The sequence below is a fragment of the Carassius auratus genome, chromosome 4 (genome assembly GCF_003368295.1).
Source record: "Carassius auratus strain Wakin chromosome 4, ASM336829v1, whole genome shotgun sequence".
In the NCBI taxonomy this organism is placed as follows: Eukaryota; Metazoa; Chordata; class Actinopteri; order Cypriniformes; family Cyprinidae; genus Carassius; species Carassius auratus.
The window spans coordinates 2,865,065-2,884,842 of record NC_039246.1 but is presented as its reverse complement, the minus strand read 5'-3'; the positions used below and the strand labels follow the sequence as shown (position 1 = coordinate 2,884,842).

The following is a 19,778-nucleotide window of genomic DNA, read 5'->3' as shown; positions in this document are numbered from 1 at the left end:
ACAGACCACAGCTAAGGCAATCTTATGGTATTGATTGTGGTTTGGACTAATTGTCATGGATTGACCTGAATGCCTGAGTTCAGGTTTCTTTACTGTGTTCATAAATAAGATGGATAAAAAAGTGATCCAGCATTTTTGCCATAATATGACATGTTTTTAAAACTTAGTTCTACATAAAGAAAGAGTTCTTTAGTTTAGACACACAGACATCAAGAATCAGCGTGAGCATCACAACAACGGTGACCATCAAAAAAGCATGTTGTAGCCAATAAAAACTCATCCATGGCTCCCATCATGCATTGCGGCATGAATAAATTATGAGCTGAACTGTCTTTTTAACTTTTTATTCTAACTATATTTTATTTTTGCTGTTTTTATGTGAATTTTTAGTATCTAGTTTTGTGATGTTCAGAGTAGATCTGTTTATCTGAATATGTTGTTTGTCACCGTTGTTGAGACTCATATGCTGATTCTTGTTATCTGTGTGTGCCTAAAATTAAAACTCTTTAATAAAAAAAAAAATTCTGAATCACAGAATCACAAGAGATGCTACAAAATGTATAGAAATACAGACTCTTTCTTTGTATAATCAAAGCTGTTACAATCAATAATGATCCATAAGAAGAAGAAGACTGTAAAGAGTTCAGTGATTTAGGTCAAGCAACAATTACATTAAAACATAATCATCAACACCCAGTGATTTTTGCTCTTGGCTTGACAAACAAACTTTTAATTTAAAAAGTCACAAGCCAAGATCCCAACTAAAGCAACCACTGATCACTATAATGGTGACACACAAATTGTGATTTTCTTGTTTGGTGATTCTGCTTGTTAACATCAGGTGTCTTCAATAATGCTCAATCATGACTCAATTAACTTCTTAATTATCTCATTAAACTTCAACTCTGCTTCAGTGTTACTTTTACACTGCTTCAGTGTTTATATAATCCACACTCAGAGTGTTAAATTAACACTGGGGATTTGCTGTGTACTTCAATATAATTAGGTCCATGTTTAAAAATAGCCTACACTATTTTTCTTTTACTCTCTATTTAACAGCATTAAACTTACAATGAAATACGTCTTCCTTCAGGTAGAATTAATGTTTTCCTGCCCTCTAAATGTTGGTCTCATGATCAATAAGTTCGCCTCAATCTGATTCAGTAAAGTCAAACCGCAGACAGTGAAGCTGCGGGAACAGAGGATTCCGCTTGGTCTTAAAGCCTTCCGCAAACATCTATGATCACAAATTACAATGCATTTCGTAAAAATAATGATTAATTATCAATTGAGAATTTGTTATCATTAAGGTCTTGTGGAAATAATAATATGGGCTGCGAGAAAATAATGAATACAAAGAGTAGTGCTGCTCAGTGCAGGCATGTTTCAGCCCAGTAACATGACAACTCGTTCCTCACAGCCAAAAACAGACTGAATTCAGTTAAGCAGGAGGTGGCTGGGGTTTTCAGAAGTAGTTATGTATGGCTTGTGAGGGTCGAAATAAATGTGTGAATCTACTGGTATTTCATATAGACAGTGTCTTATGAGGGTTTCAAACTTACAGAGCCGATTAAGCCAAGGTAGAACAATTTCCTCGTCATTTTGGGTTTAGAATAACGTTGAAGAAAGGTTTGATACACTTCAAATGTTTACTAATGTATAGTGCAATAAAGTTTATTAGTTATAATAACTTGATTGAAGTTGCCTTAACAAAAAAAAAATATTTTATTTTGTTTCATCTAAACAGTATTTTTTAGAGTGTGAAATACAAATTCTCACAGAATGTAGCCTATCTCTTTATGTTTTTCTAAATCCCAAACATAGTCCAGACATCAGTAAAGTCTATGAACATGTTTTATAGGCTTTAGATTTGGGAATACACATGCATTACAGTGCATTACAATATTAAATATTAATATTATTATTATTATTATCATTTGTATCTACAATACACAAACCAGAAGCACAATATCTGCAGAAAAGGGTTGGCCATTCTCAAAACATAAAATATAGATTTTATTTAAATTTATTTAAATCAGTGTTAAGGAATATCTCCATTATGGACCTTTCGGAAAGAAGAATTTATGCAAACGTGTATAAAATGCTTCAAAGTTTTAACAGAGATGTCTAGAGGGTATTTAATAGGTCTGCCTCCAAGTTAGATTTTACTAGTCATTCATTTGTCTTTATTCAACTAATCGCAGGTTTATATTAAATTTACATCTATAATGAGCCTTAATATATTCCACGCTGAAGCACATGCATTGAGTTTGCCACAAAGCACAGGCAGACTTATATAGACTTATAATGGTGAAAAAGGAGACATTTTTATTTTTATTAATTAACAAATGTTTTCTTGTCGGCTGCAAGATAACATTCACAGTGCTGGCTCTCTCCACATGGACACGCCTTTAGAGAGAAATTAAACGGATTACATAATGCTTTTTTTTATTGATTCGTTTAAAAGACATTTCAAGTTTTCTGTAGATATATTTCTCATGTTTGTGAGACACCCCAATTTTAAGTTATTTCATTATCAGGAAAAAATTAAATTGATCGAGATGACATGTCACTGTCATGCATGAGCATTAATCATTTTCGCACAAACACTTGAATCTGAATAATAATTCACATTTTGCATATGCATTACAAAGTAAATAATTTTTTACATGCAATTATCCAAAATAAATAAATAATAATAATAAATAAGTAGACAAATAAGAATAAATGCTGTGCTTCGCACTAATCATCAGGGACGCAGCAAATAATATGATACACATCTGCATTTAAAAGTGGCTGGCTTTTAAAAAAAAAAAAAAATTATATGAAAGCAAGTGAAGTAGACTCCCTTTAAAATCACTGAAGTTGTCAATTAATGAAGCTCTTATTTACATTGTGTGCATTTTGTTGATTATGTTAAGATAACTTGAGTTTAATCGTGAGGACGCTTTATTAATCCGTCCATTCTTTAGAGTTTCAATGATTCAGCTAAATCATGCAGGTTTAATTTATTCATTTCTTGTTTTAATTAGGCCTAAATAATGGGAGCGAAATTACAGTGCCACACATTTAACTAAAATAAAAAAAATAGTTTATAAAACACGCAACAATTTCTTAATCTGTGTACAGACAAATATATTTTTCCCATAAAATTAAAATATAGGCAGCTCAGTAAAATAGACTTTTAATGCTCTGATGCCACAATTTCTTTAGAATAATGTATTATATGAATAATACTGCACTTCATAAGGACTTCTATGAATATTAAATATTTTAACTATAGTGTTTTTCTTTAATTTTCCCTGACTGAAGCAGTCAAATGTAACACATCAGCGAGAAAAAACTGACGCCTATTTGCGAAAATGTGCTTTAAAGCGCTTGTTTGATAATTTGTGGTTAAAGCACAATTGCACTTTACAGATGCGGCGGTGGCGGTAGAACCACCGTTTTGGATGGCCACCAACTGTATACATAAACCACTGACATGCTCCCAGTATGATGCACAGATCAGTGATATGAAACCAAATATGTCCTTAATCAACGGCAGCTGCTACAGCTAAATACAAGTAGAGTCTGCTTAACCAGTGACAGTCTAAAAGAACAAGACAGCCCTTAACGGCATGTGCTCCTTCATCAGATGTTTCTCTTTACATTCAGGTATTCTCTCAGAGATGGACACAATTTTACACTCAGCAGAGTCTAGTTACAGTGTGTTATTGTTCTGCTGTCAGGACATGAAACATTTTCACACATGTAAGAATCATCTTCTGGTTTAGAAATAAAGCATCAGACAATATGTGATTACACTGAGATTACATGCGTTTAGCTTCATTCCAGCACAAGCTGCTGGTTACAACGAGAAGATGAATGTGTGATATTTAAAATATTTAAAGTTATTAGGAAGCCAGTGACACACCACACTTTCTGGCTTTTCCACAGGTGTTACATATTTGATAGTAGTCCAACTCTAACTAATATGCAAATTGTGTTTTTATGAAGCCATTCTCACTGTTTTCTCATGATACATCACAGAAAAGTTTTTCTCCAAGCTTTAAAATAGTCCCATAAAATAGACCTTGTTCTTTTTATTCCACTCATCTTAAAGATGTCAAGGTGGCAAATTACTAGGGCCTTCAATTGATTAAAATTACTTTAATCAGAAATAAGTCAGACATGGGCATCATTAGACACTTCTTACTGGGTTGTGATTTTGTACGCAGCACTGTGTGTGTTTCATTTTCTTCCCAGGATCATGTCTGAGACTCTTTGTTTACTGAAAGACATTATGTAATCAGAGGGATTTTTGAAAAGAGATACTAGATCAGTGTTTTATCCACTGTGGGGGAAACTGGCTTCCATATTTGGGACAGATTTTATAGAAATAATTTTATATATATATATATATATATATATATATATATATATATATATATATATATATATATATATATATACATATATTAGTTTTGGATGAAAAATCCTGTCCTTGGTCCTCTGTACAAGGCTGCATGTTCGTGACACTTTATTCACATCGCAATTTACTCTGACTTACACAGACACACAAAAACATTAAACAAAATAAATTGTGAGAAATGAAGATTAATAGGCTAGGACTGTGAAAAATGCCTAGAAATCCCCCCCAAAATTGGGATAAATGGAATGTTTAGATTAAAGAGGATTATGCCACAAAAAATAAACCAATTGAAAAGGTGCCTTATTATTGAAAGTTATAGTCCTAACACATTTTTTGCCACTATAGTCACATTAATGTCACAAATGAAAGGCTTGAAACTTAGATTAAATAATTTGCTGGATGTTGTATCAACAATAATACAGCATTGTGAAACAGAAGATGCCTTTCCTAATTCTCTGCCTTCCTGAGGGCACAAACAAGACAGATGTGGCAGTTTGCCATGAACGTGTATATAAAAGATCAAGAGGCATCAGAGCAGAGTTCTTACAGTGCTAGAATATTAGCAGCTGCTAACCCTTACGCAAAATGAGTTTATTCAAGTGTGCCATTATTTTACTTCTTTTAAACTAAAACGTATACTTTTAGTCTGCTTTTAGTCTAATTTTAATGTACTTCTCAGAAATATACTTTAAATGACATTTAAGTATACATGACCTATACTTAGAAATAGTCTAAATATATTTGAGCTATACTTGTGCTCCGGGAATCCGTGTTTTCATTGTTATACGATAATAGGTGCTATCTTGTGTAAAGAATATAAAAAGAAAAAACACAAGTGAAGAAGAAACCAAAAAACAACAGATACTAACACATGTATTCTAAAAAGATCTTTAGAAATAAAACAGCATCAAAACTGTAACTTTATGGAATAAAATGTCGACCCATGAAGATCTAATAATGACTGTCAAGGTTTGGGGTCTTGATAAACTCCTATTAACTAAATGTTGTTTATTTTCTATTTATGAAACTTACCCACATTCAAGTGTTTAAAAAAATAATTCACGAAGCTAGAATACAATGTTATTGTTTACAAGCAGAAACCTTTTTTTTATGTTCAGATATTCATATATAAATATAAATATATGCATATTACACACAATACCTAAATAGGGACATAGTAGTACATTTAAAGTATTATGTCAAGTTCACAAAGAAAATTTGGGTATACTTGCAGTATAAAACTTCTAAACTTGTAGTTAACTGAGACTGTACTTCACAGTTTACTAAAATGCTATTACAAGTAATTAAATAGTAAACCATCAGTATACTGTACAAATTAACAGTGCTGGGCAAACTAAGAGTTAATTTTCATTAAATGAAACGTCACTACAGTAAAGCTTCAGCACTGTGAAATGTACACTCTAAAAATGTTGGGTTGAGACCGCTGGGTAGGACGTTGGGTTGTTTTAACCCAAGTTTGGGTTTAAAATTGGACTCGATATAACCCAGCAGTGCTAGGTTATGAACACGGACATGAAAGAGATAACGCACGTCATGTTAAAATTGGACGACGCCAGTGCGAGAAGCCACCATTTTCTCAACTTGAAAGAAGCGAGCGAAAGACATTATGGTAAGTAAAGTTATCATTCATTGTTTCATTCATATCTGTTGGTGTTTTTAGGTTTCATGAAAGGCGGAAACAAAAGAGCTTATATTGAAAGATACATGGAGGCGGCTTTCGCTTTAGAAACGGATGGCTTAAAGGCCTCTTTCACTGAACAGAGGAGGTAACCTTACTTTTAACGTCCATGAGTGTCTTATGTCAAATTTACATTTAGATTTTACAATATCTGCACTTTTGTTTTTGTAGATTTTGAAAGCCAGAGACATAGGAGAGCATCATTCTTTTGAGATTTATGCAACCCTCTACATTAGGAGTAAATCACTCGCATATGCAACTAAATCTTCACTCCGGGCGACTGAATGATGTCTAATATTAGCCAATGGCTAGTTAATTCTCAGATTTTAATCGCCAGTGTGTGAGTTGGAGGCTAAGAAAAAGTTTCAAACAGATATCATTTTAATACGTAACTTCTTTTGAATAGTGTGGGGTGGGGGGGGGTGGGGGTTGGCACACCAACTCGTTTTTCTTGTTTTTTATTTAATAACATAATTTACATTTTGCGACTAACATTCTCAATTGGACGCAATTCTCAATTTTCTTTTTTTTTTTGCGACATCATTCTGTTAAATGCATGCTAAAGAACTTTTATTATTGTTTATAGCCTGGTTATATGGAAAAGAAAGTGTTTATCATTAAACTCGTTGTTTTTCATCATCATTTGGGATTTTAATTTTATGAACAGGAGGTCCTCTTTTTCTATATTATAATCCATTCACTTAAGATTATGCATTCTTTTTTGTTTTTACAATAAAATATTATTGTCTGTTTTGCTTACATATATACACCTTTCACATTTTAAGACAAAAGAAAATATGTATTCATTGTTATTTTTAGTTAAAATGCTCAACAACATTAAAACAGTAAGATTTAATGACAGACTAGCTTACAAAACGTTTATTAACAAAAACAATAAGATGAGGCATGGCATATGCTTAGACTACTTGCTGTATTTGGCAATAGCCTAATGACTAATAACATTTAGCAAGCAAACACTGAGGAATCAAATTAGAAAATAAAAAAATAAATAAAAGGGGCCTCCATAGCATGTGATGTAAACAACAAAGATAAGCTTTTCAAAATGAAAACAAAACAAAGATAAAAGTAAAACTAAACTTGCTGTTGGTTACAGCTCTTGCATGTTTTCTGGTTTAAGAAACAGTCCTTTACTTTCTCACCCTGACCATAGACTGTGTAACCTCCTGCCCTCAGAGAGGCGCTTCAGGAGCCTCCGGATGAGGACCAGCAGATTCAGGAACAGCTTTTTCCCTACAGCTGTCTTCTTGCTGAACTCTCTGACATGAACTCTCTGTCTCTCTCACACAATTTAGCCAGTCGGAGTCTGGAGACCTGCACTTAATAGTAGTCTAGCCTACATTGTAAAAAATTATTCACTTTATTTACTCAATAAAATTGTTTAAAATTTGACATCCAATATTATTAATTCAATTTAACATATTACAATTAATTAGAAATAATCGAATTAGTTGGTTACAAGCAAACATTCAAAATGAGTAGAATAACATGTAAAAAAATAAGTAAAATTTACACAAAAATATTGATTTCATTGAAAACAACCAAACAAAAAACACTATACTAAAGAAAACTATGTCATACATGCCAGGCCAGTAGTTGATGATTATGAAACACCCTTCGAAAACATTATATGCATGCACATGACGTCAACTTTTTTTCACAAATTCACATTTTCTGTTGCTTACATAGATATGATACAGGCATCATGTTCAGAAGTTTGTGTCTTCGGTCCCCCAAAACAGAGTTATTGGAGATACCTAAAGTTCACAAACAGAATTACTGAAGAAGAAAAGGGTAAATTTATAGGATTACCATTATAGTAATCAGTGTTTGTTTTAGTTTCTCTGAGATACATTAACATTCATTATTTCAGCCAATTTACTGTAAAATAAAGAGTTTAAGAATTCTGATTAAAAATAATTGAAAGGGGAAGGGGAATCTTCTTTTAGGCACAATAGCGTATGAATCTCAAGAATGGTGACAAACAGCATATTCAGATAAACAGATGAACTGCAAGCATCACAAAACAAGCAACCAAAAATTGCATAAAAAAAAAAAAAAAAAAATCGTACGAATAAATATAAGACAATTCTGCTCATAATTTATTCATGCTGCAAACCATGATGGGAGCCATTAATGAGTTTTGATTGGTGGCACCCAAAATGCAGTGCAATATGCCTGTCTGTTGAGGTTCTCTAGATGTGTCTGTGCCTAAATTAGTGGGGGAAATTATGATTCTTTCAAGAGATTTGTTCATTTTCAGTTTGTTCACCAAAATGATTCGTTCAGTGATCATTTCTTTGTATTACACAAAATATGCCAGCAGGTGGCAAAAAAATAGTCTATTATGTGTTATGTCTTAAATCAACAAACATTCACTTGTTACAACAACTGATCTGGCTTTATTAAAATGTGTGCATAAACGCATTCAATATATAAAGTCTAATTAAGTTGTTCGGCTCGGTGTTCATCTTCAGTTCTCCCTTCACATCAGTTCAGTCAGTGTACTGTTTGAGTGCATGAATTACTCCGGGATATTGGTTTGTTTGAACTCAGAGGGAGTGTCAGCAACAGTAAAATAAAATTAACGTAAGTCATTTGTGGATTAATGTGTATTAGGGATGCGTACCATTTAAAACGATTCAGTTCGATTTGGTGAACTGAATGATTCGTTCGCGAACTGGATATCCAGACTGTTTTGATTTTAACTCTCTCTCACACAGACACGGAAGAGAAGACAATGCTGAATAAAGTCGTAGTTTTTGATATTTTTGGACCAAAATGTATTTTCGATGTTTCAAAAAATTCCAACGGACCCTCTGATATCACATGGACTACTTTGAATATCAATGTTTATTCACATTTTGCATATGCATTACAATGTAAATTAATTTTTACATGCAATTATCCAAAATAAAACCAAACGATTTGTAATGAAGATAGAACAAATAAGAATAAATGTGGCACATCACACTCAGAATAACACGCGCCGCGCAAATATTGCACTTTGAAACTCTCCTGTTACTTTATTTATTTATATATGAATAGATTAAATGAAACGGGACAAATTTAATCTTGACAAACTATGTATCATTATAAAGATCTAAGCCTCAAGCATCGACGACAGATCACTGTTTTTCAATGGAAAGCTAATAAAGACTGTATTTGCTACATTTGTGTAAGCAGTACACATACAAACATGAACAATAGAAACGCTGTACATACCAGATCCGTCGTAATAACGAGTCATAAACACATCCACAGCTGTAAATCCCGGTTTAGTTAGAAAGGTAAGGGTCCACTGAACGACATTTCATGAAGCATGTTTAGTCCAACGAAGCAATAAGGTTGTAATATGGATCATAATTCCTTTGATTTCATTTCTTCAGCTACAGAACTGTTTGCGTCCATTATGGAATAACTCACGGTCGGAAACTGTGTCTTAGTAGTAAAAACACTGCATGGGGTCTAGACATAGTCTCAGAAAAATATTTGCACGAGTCTCATTTTTCATGAGATATTATTCAGATTTGAAATAGAAACTCATGACACACGTGGCTTTCAACCCATTAATTTTCTAGATTGCTCCAGGACTCATTTAATGTTTTTTTATATCAAATAAAAAAATATTTAAGTGTGGTAAAAAAAAATTCAAGGCACTTCAGTGTCTATAACTTTTAATATTTTTGAGCATTATCAAATCTGGTTGATAAAAAGTAAAGCCCAAATTGTCTTCTTTCCAAAGACACCAAAATTATGTTTGTAACACACTGAAGTAGAAAACTGTTACAATTATAATTTAGGAGCACTTTCAGCTGTGAGTCCCATAATGGGGGGTGCTGGCTAACAGGTTAAATTTCTCAGCCCTCACGCTCTTCCTAAGGATACCTCCACTGTTGAAGGTAGAGTGAATTTCTCTCACTGAGCTGTTAATAGTGACCTCTTTCAATATGCTAACAGTGAAATGGTAAAATGTACTTCACAGGTAATTTCGATTTTTTTTCAATTATTTTCCCAACTACACCATCAACTTCATCCTCAACATCAACAGATGCATCACTTCTTAGTGCTGATGTTTCCTCTATAGCACAAGGTACCACAAGCTCTATAATTATAGCTGATATCCTGCACAGCCCAGAGATTAAACTGATAAGTGTGTGCTGTCATATTATTAGAAAGAAAAAAAAACAGTGCAAATCACTATTTAATTTACAAACTGTGTAAACACCAGTCACTTTTGCCCATGGACATTTCAGAATTATTAATATACAGTAGTGCTTGTCAAATATCTAGGTGTCAGACACTAATGCATTCTCTACCTGAACACATGGATTATATTAATAAAAACATTATTTTTCCCCAGCTACACCGTCAATACCATCTCTCACAGTGGAAGACACTGCATCCAGAACAGAAATTGAGTCTGCACCACTTCCCAACACTGAGGTTTCCTCTACAGCTCAAGGTACCACAAGCACTGTCATTATAGAAGATGACCCTGCGCAGTGGCCAGCAGTTCCTCACTGATAGTGTGCGCTGTCAAATTGTTAAAAAAGGACCAGTACAAGTCACAAACATTGTTTTCCCCCAAAATTCTGAGAATCCACCTCGAAGATTCACAAATGACAATTACATGAGAAGCATGAAAAATGGTGAGAAAATTCTTCGATCATGGATGTTATATTCCAAGAACACAGACTCTGTGTTCCGTTTTGCCTGCACTGTTTTTGGGAAGCGTGACAATGACTTAAGCAACTGTGGCTTCCGTACATGGAGAAACCTAGCTCATCATTTAAAAGAACACAAATATTCAAAGGAGCATAGTGACAATATGACAAACTGGTATGAGCTGCAGAGAAGACTGCAAACCAATACAACCATAGATCAAAGACAACAAGACTTGATGCGGATCGAGATTGAGCATTGGAAAGGTGTCATAAGGAGAGTGATTGCCATAATTTGTCACTTAGCAGAACGCAACCTGGCTTTAAGAGGGACCGCAAGTGAGTTGTATGACCCACACAATGGGAATTTTCTGGCACAAGTTGAACTGATGGCACAGTTCGATTCAGTTATGACTGAACACATAAGAAGGATACAAAACCAAGAGACAAGAAGAGTGCATTACTTGGGTGGAACTATTCAAAATGAAATAATTGCTCTAATTGGAAACAAGGTACTGGAAGAGATTGTGAGAAGAGTACACAGAGCAAAGTATTACTTTGTTATTATGGATTGCACTCCTGATGTCAGTCATAAGGAACAGCTTTCCATTGTTCTGAGAATAGTCAATTGCGAACCATCTGTGTCCATTGCAGAACATTTCTTTGGATTTTTAGATGTTGAAGACACAACTGGTAAGGGCCTGACTGAAGTCCTGCTTGACCACCTGCAGAAACATAGCCTGAGTCTTTCTGACTGTCGTGGTCAGTCTTATGACAATGGCAGCAATATGATGGGCCATAAACAGGGTGTTCAAGCAAGAATTTTACAATTGAACAGCAAAGCATTTTACATTCCATGCAGCAGTCATACACTTAACCTGGTTGTGTCAGATGCTGCCAAGTCCTCAGTGCTGTCATCTCCTTCTTTGGTGTGTTGCAAAGACTCTATAACTTATTCAGTTCCTATGTGCAACGCTGGGCAGTTCTAAAGGAACATGTAAAACAGTTCACTTTAAAACCTTTGTCAACAACAAGATGGGAATCTTGGATTGACCAGATCAATCATGTGAGCAAGCTGCTACAAAGTCCAAATGTTTCCATGGAAACACTTGGATCATAAACAGAAGGAGTAAAAGACTACCTTGAAGACTTCAGGGAAAATGGGATTGCTTCCTGTCAAACTGATGCAAAAGACATTGCAGAAAATCTGGATATGGAAATGACCCTTCCTGAGAAAAGGCAGCGTAAAAAGAAAAGACAGTCTCTATATGAAGGTATAGAGGAAACTCAGTCTACTCCACACAAGACTTTCAGAAGAGACTTCTTTCTGCCCATGGCTGACACTCCCATCTGAAGCCTAAGTGACAGGTTTTCAAGATTGAAGGGTGTTTATGACCTTTATAACTAGGGATGCACCGAAATTTCGGCCACCGAAATTTTTCGGCCGAAAATGGCCTTTTCAGTTTTCGGCCGATAGACTTTTATCACCGAAACAACACGGCCGAAATGTTGTGATGACGCAAACAGAAACCGCGACCTGCACGTGCACCTGCATAGCGCAGACCACAAGCTCCACGCGACATTCACTTAACAACAGTGAGAACACTCTCTCTTCTTATTCCTTTATTCGCAGCACTAAAGCGTCTCCTAACAAAGAGATTGAGACGGACCACGAAGTCAAAACAAAGAAAAGTACAGTCTTATAGAGTCTGTTAGCACACGTCTCACTGAGATCTTTTCGGATCCTCTGCACTTCATCGCGAATGTGCTTGATCCGCGTTATAAAGACCATTACTTGGATGCGGAAATAAGGCAGCGCGCACGAGAAATGATCCAGGCCGCGCTGGCTGTGGAGAACCCGCGTGGAGACGGAGAAGCGCCAAGCGCAGGAGACAGATCAGAGCGCAGAAAAAAAGACTGGTCTCTGCACCAGATGAGGGGCATGCACCATCGTAGTCTGATATGTTCAGTGAAATTCTGCAAGAAAGTGCCTCAAATAATAATAATACGTTGGCTATTTTGTTCTTATACACACACACAAACATATATACATACATAATATCAGATTGTAGCCATATTTATGCTAGATTTTCTGCTAGATTTCTGCTTTAATTTGATAGAAATGTTTATTTATGCCCTGGCCCTATTTAAATACACTCTCTCAAATATTTCTCAAATGTCAGGCAGATGACAAGCTCAACTGCTCAACAGCTAGATGGTTATCTGTCTGAAGTCCCCATCCCCAGAAGTGATAACAGTCTTGCCAACTGGAGAAGTAATGCACTTTCTAGTCCTACATAGAAAAATTTCAAATGCACTTCACCTAAATGCACTTTGTTTTTATGAGAGAACTGTTCATTTTAAAACCTTTCTGCAGGCCAGTAGGCCTGTACATTATTATTAAATATACACGAGTGGGATACATTTTTAGTTTGAATTTTATTTTACACTGTGCATTGTTGCAATGTGCTTAATAAATATTTACATCATTTGTTATTATGTATTTTTATGTTGTTTTTTTTTTAATAAGTTATGTAATTGTAATTATTTTTGAAACTTTAATATTAATTTATGCAATTGCTATGTCTTAATTTTAGTAAAGTTAGTACACGGTCATAGCAATAAATGCAATGGTACTAATAATTGGCATAATTTATTTCGGTGTTTCGGTTTCGGTTTTCGGCCTTGGTTTTCTCTTTTTCGGTTTTCGGTTTCGGCCAAGAATTTTCATTTCGGTGCATCCCTATTTATAACTTTCTGTTCTCAAAGGACAACATGCAGCAGACAATAAAGAATGGAAAGCTTCATGAATGATGGAAAAAATTGGACCAAACTAGTGATGTGTTGTTCGTGAACGAATTGTTCTTTTTGAACGAATCTTTTAGGTGAACGAATCGTTCTCGTTCACGTAATCCACTGACTCATATTTCTCGTTCAGTGAAGTTCCTCCCTCCACAGCAGCGCGGCGCTATAAGCAGCGCATGCGCAGCTCAGTGAACCGGGTCACAACCATTTCATCCTGTCAAAGAATTACTCAACTTCGAGCCAATAGCCTTCGAGTATGAGATGTGACAGAGTATGTGATTTGTTGAATGTAGTGAAAGAATACGCCCTTCAATGAACGAGTTTCAAATGAGTCTGAACTAGATCTAAAGATCGTTCGTGAACGAAATGACTGAACTGGTACCCATGTCGTTCGTGAATGAGTTGAATGAGCTGATACATCTCGTTTGTAAATGAAATGACTGAACTGATCCACATGTCGTTCGTGAATGAAATGAACTGGTTCATAGCTTATCTCTTTCGAGAACTAAATGAATGAAAGTAAACCGTGTTAGTCTGCCCTTTAGCATGTCAATCCCGCAAAATGCAAAGTCCAGTGCACATAATGCTTGTTTTGATATTTAGCAACTCCATGTTTAATCCCCGATTTATGGATGTGAATATATAATATACAAACTGTCTGACCAAACAATTAAAATGGTAATAAGGCAAGAAAACCTTGTGCTTTGTTCATTTGAACAACTTAATTAGACTTTATACATTGAATGCGATTATACACACATTTTAATAAAGCCAGATCACTTTTTGTAACAAGTGAATACGTTTGTTGACTTAAGATATTAACATATAATACACTATTTTTTGCCACCTGCTGGCTTATTCTGTGTAATACGAAGAAATGGTCACTGAACGAATCAGTGAACGATTCTGAACTAATCACTTTGGTGAACGAACTGAAAATGAACGAATCTCTAGAAAGAATCATAATTTCCACCACTAGAACAAACCCTCCATGACATTGATGCTGATGACTTGGCACTTGAGATCAATTCATCTATCTACACTTTTCCAGATATTGTAGCCACTTCCCCATTTGACATGCTTAATTACATATACAGTGAGAAGCTACTGGATTTGTACAGTAATTTAAGCATTGCTTTGCGTCTACTCCTGACTCTCCCTGTGTCAGTGGCCTCTGGTGAGAGGAGCTTTTCAGCTTTGAAGCTGATAAAAAATTACATGAGGTCCACCATGGGCCAAGAAATGCTCACAGGACTGGCACTTATGTCAATTGAGTGTGATGTTCGCCTGTAAACATTTTTTATTTATGTGCAGTATATGCAACAGCAGTATTTGCACTTGCATTTTTTATATAAAGTGTGAGTGAACTTAAACTTTATGGCTATGCTGTGGTTCCTGTAGACAGGAGCTTAGCTCCCGGCATCGAACGGTTAAGCCTCGCTGGCCAAAAGACAGAAAAGGTAAGGTTGTCTCCTAAGGGAGGCTCTCACCTACATCCAATGGGAGCCCCGACTCCATGCATTGGATGGGTAAATCTCTCCGTACGTAAGACAAAATGGCAAGAAAGGTAGCCGGGGGCTTTCACCTACGTCCGAAGGGAGTGTGGGCTCCTGGCAACGAACGGGTAAGCCTTGCTGGCCGCAGAATGGAAAAAGTGAGGTTGTCTGGCCGGGAGGCTCTCGTCAGCATCTGATGAGAGTTTGAGCTCCTGGCATCAAAGAGAGAAGCCTCGCCGGCCATAGGATAGAAAAGGTAAGGTTATTTGGCCGGGAGGCTATGGCCGACATCTGGTGTTGTGTTTTTTAAACAATTTTTATATGTACTTACTAGTAAATATAAAAGTATTTACTAGTCTCTCCGGCTATCAGAGGGAAAATTGAGATTGTTTTATCTGCGAAGCACCCGTTGGTGTTCGGCAAAAGCTTAATTTGCGGTATTGGATCGGTACGTCTCACCATCGGAGGGAAAATTTGTTTTAGCTGCGATGTTCTCGTTGGTGTTCAATAGGTAAGTGTCGCTGACTGAAATAATTTGTTTTTTTGGGGGGGTTAATCGGGCATTAATCGGGTAAGCTTCACTGGTGGTTGGATGGAAAGTCCAAGATTGCTTAAGCGGGAAAGCTCTTGCAGCATCTGACAGGAGTTTAATACTTGCGATGTCATACGAGAAAGCTTTGCTGATAGTTGAACGAAGAAGGCAAAGGTTGGCTCAACCGGGAGCACTCTTGCAGTGCCTGACAGGGAATTCAATTCTAAGGATGATTTGGTTGTCTACGATGGTAGACAATGTGAGGCTTACTTGAATAATTGTTTAGCAAATCCAATGGGCTGCTTCAGATAACGAGTCAGAAAAATATTGGTGCAGTCATTGTATTCGAAATTAAGCGTGCAAAAATAAATTGGATTTCATGTGCCAGTGTACCCCGAATAGGTGCAATGAATCAGCGATGTCATTGTCAAATCATCATATTGTCAGCACGTGAGATCGATGGTACATATCGATGATGTAATCGTGCATGGGTGGAGTAAGAGAAAGATTCTTTATTCTTGTCTGAGCTTACTATTTGCCATTTAAACCATGCAGGTGCACGAAAAGAGCATATGGAATCACCAATAATCGAAAATATACTTATACGGACGTACTTATAAACTGGCATTAAATATAAAATACTATATTTAAAACTGCTAGTTCATGTAGTCAGCACTACTGTCATCTCGCTTGTCCTGTGAAATAGTTTTGGGGTTTTTTGCATCTGCACACGGAAGTTATCAGTCTAAATTTTCTGCAAAATCAGTCAATGTTGCAAAACAATAGTAGATTTCATCCAACGATTTAACCCTAATATGGACGTAAACCAACGCCTTAAATATAAGGTATTCAAAAACAGGTAAGTTCATATATTTGGAGTGAGTTCGGTTGAACTGATGCCTTGGTCATACGCACTCTGCACCACGTGCCTCATGATGGGACTGATGCGCAGCCCCGGAAACAAGAATGATATGTGTTCTAACGTAAATGTGGCATTAAACTCGTTTAAGAGCATTTGAAAGCTTGTTTAAAATATGGCACGTATCAGATTACCTGTTAAAGTACGATGGAATACCTTATATCTGCAAACGATGTATGTCTATTTGTGGATGGCGAATTATGGTAGGCCTCCTAATAATGATAATAAAAAATGTTGATTGGAGGATGAGCCTAATATCGCCTTGGCTATCATCGATGCATGATACTTTCACCGCAACCTAGGATGCATGCCATACCTTTTAAGCGGAGGTGATGTGGGTTTTTTTTTTTTTTGCTTGGAAGCAGACACTGCTGTGGCAGTAGGGAGATACGGGAAAGGCTCCTGCAGGAGCAGACACTGCTGTAAACATCCTTACAGTAAATGAAAACATTACAGGAATGTATTTTGTATTGCAATTATAGAATATTTACACAGATATATATTAAAGTAAGTTTGACTGTAAAATCTATTTTTATAACAGGACCCAAAGGCTGCCCCCAACAGGAGGAAAAGAAAAAATATTTTCATATGTGCAGGAAAATGCTATTGTTGACATGGTTGTTGTCAACAATGCAATAAAACTGTCAAAGATTCAATATGGAGTGCTGGCTGATAATGATATATTTGAAAATGTTAATTCTGTCAGCAAAACAACTATTGTTAGCCAGCATCATCCTCATCCTCAGTTTCCACTTTGCCACAATCCATTTTAAATGAGCCTTGGCCTAGAGAAAACACCTGCGCTTCTGGATCATGTTTAGATGTGGCTTCTTTTTTGACCTGTAGAGTTTTAGCTGGCAACGGCGAATGGCACAGTGGATCGTGTTCACTGACAATGTTTTCTGGAAGTATTCCTGAGCCCATGTTGTGATTTCCATTACAGTATCATTCCTGTATGTGATGCAGTGTTGTCTAAGGGCCTGAAGATCACGGGCATCCAGTATGGTTTTCCAGCCTTGACCCTTACACACAGAGATTGTTCCTGATTCTCTGAACCTTTGGATGATATTATGCACTGTAGATGATGATAACTTCAAACTCTTTGCAATTTGTCTCTGAGAAATTCCTTTCTGATATTGATCCACTATTGTTCTCCGCAGCATTGGGGGAATTGGTGATCCTCTGTCCATCTTGACTTCTGAGAGACACTACCACTCTGAGATGCACTTTTTATACCCAATCATGTTGCCCCTTGACCTAATAAGTTGCAAATTGGTCCTCCAGCTGTTCCTTATGTACATTTAACTTTTCCGGCCTCTTATTGCTAACTGTCCTAACTTTTTTGAAATGTGTAGGTCTCATGAAATCCAAAATGAGACAATATTTGGCATGACATTTCAAAATGTCTCACTTTCAACATTTGATATGTTATCTATATTCTATTGTGAATAAAATGTACAGTATTGTTCAAAATAATAGCAGTACAATGTGACTAACCAGAATAATCAAGGTTTTTAGTATATTTTTTATTGCTACGTGGCAAACAAGTTACCAGTAGGTTCAGTAGATTGTCAGAAAACAAACAAGACCCAGCATTCATGATATGCACGCTCTTAAGGCTGTGCAATTGGGCAATTAGTTGAAAGGGGTGTGTTCAAAAAAATAGCAGTGTCTACCTTTGACTGTACAAACTCAAAACTATTTTGTACAAACATTTTTTTTTCTGGGATTTAGCAATCCTGTGAATCACTAAACTAATATTTAGTTGTATGACCACAGTTTTTTAAAACTGCTTGACATCTGTGTGGCATGGAGTCAACCAACTTGTGGCACCTCTCAGCTGTTATTCCACTCCATGATTCTTTAACAACATTCCACAATTCATTCACATTTCTTGGTTTTGCTTCAGAAACAGCATTTTTGATATCACCCCACAAGTTCTCAATTGGATTAAGGTCTGGAGATTGGGCTGGCCACTCCATAACATTAATTTTGTTGGTTTGGAACCAAGACTTTGCCCGTTTACTAGTGTGTTTTGGGTCATTGTCTTGTTGAAACAACCATTTCAAGGGCATGTCCTCTTCAGCATAGGGCAACATGACCTCTTCAAGTATTTTAACATATGCAAACTGATCCATGATCCCTGGTATGCGATAAATAGGCCCAACACCATAGTAGGAGAAACATGCCCATATCATGATGCTTGCACCTCCATGCTTCACTGTCTTCACTGTGTACTGTGGCTTGAATTCAGAGTTTGGGGGTCGTCTCACAAACTGCCTGTGGCCCTTGGACCCAAAAAGAACAATTTTACTCTCATCAGTCCACAAAATGTTCCTCCATTTCTCTTTAGGCCAATTGATGTGTTCTTTGGCAAATTGTAACCTCTTCTGCACATGCCTTTTTTTTTACAGAGGGACTTTGCGGGGGATTCTTGAAAATAGATTAGCTTCACACAGACGTCTTCTAACTGTCACAGTACTTACAGGTAACTCCAGACTGTCTTTGATCATCCTGGAGGTGATCATTGGCTGAGCCTTTGCCATTCTGGTTATTCTTCTATCCATTTTGATGGTTGTCTTCCGTTTTCTTCCACGTCTCTCTGGTTTTGCTCTCCATTTTAAGGCATTGGAGATCATTTTAGCTGAACAGCCTATCATTTTTTGCACCTCTTTATAGGTTTTCCCCTCTCTAATCAACTTTTTAATCAAAGTACGCTGTTCTTCTGAACAATGTCTTGAACGACCCATTTTCCTCAGCTTTCAAATGCATGTTCAACAAGTGTTGGCTTCATCCTTTAATAGGGGCACCTGATTCACACCTGTTTCTTCACAAAATTGATGACCTCAGTGATTGAATGCCACACTGCTATTTTTTTGAACACACCCCTTTCAACTAATTCAACTAATTGCCCAATTGCACAGCCTTAAGAGCGTGCATATCATGAATGCTGGGTCTTGTTTGTTTTCTGAGAATCTACTGAACCTACTGGTAACTTGTTTGCCACGTAGCAATAAAAAAATATACGAAAAACCTTGATTATTCTGGTTAGTCACATTGTACTGCTATTATTTTGAACAATACTGTAAGTTCATGAGATTTGTAAATTATTCCATTCCTTTTTTACTCACAATTTGTAGTGTCTCAGCTTTTTTGTAATCGGGTTTGTACAATATTTACTACTGTACAACACTGCACCTCTGTCTCACACATGAGATCTCCCCAGCACTT

General features: G+C 36.2%; 1 protein-coding gene across 1 annotated transcript in view; it reads left to right on the top strand.

The window, feature by feature from the left end:
- The window catches only part of LOC113066531 (gastrula zinc finger protein XlCGF57.1-like), a 1,043,158-nt gene that overhangs the window by 20,254 nt on the left and 1,003,126 nt on the right, over positions 1-19,778 (top strand). The window lies entirely within an intron of this gene.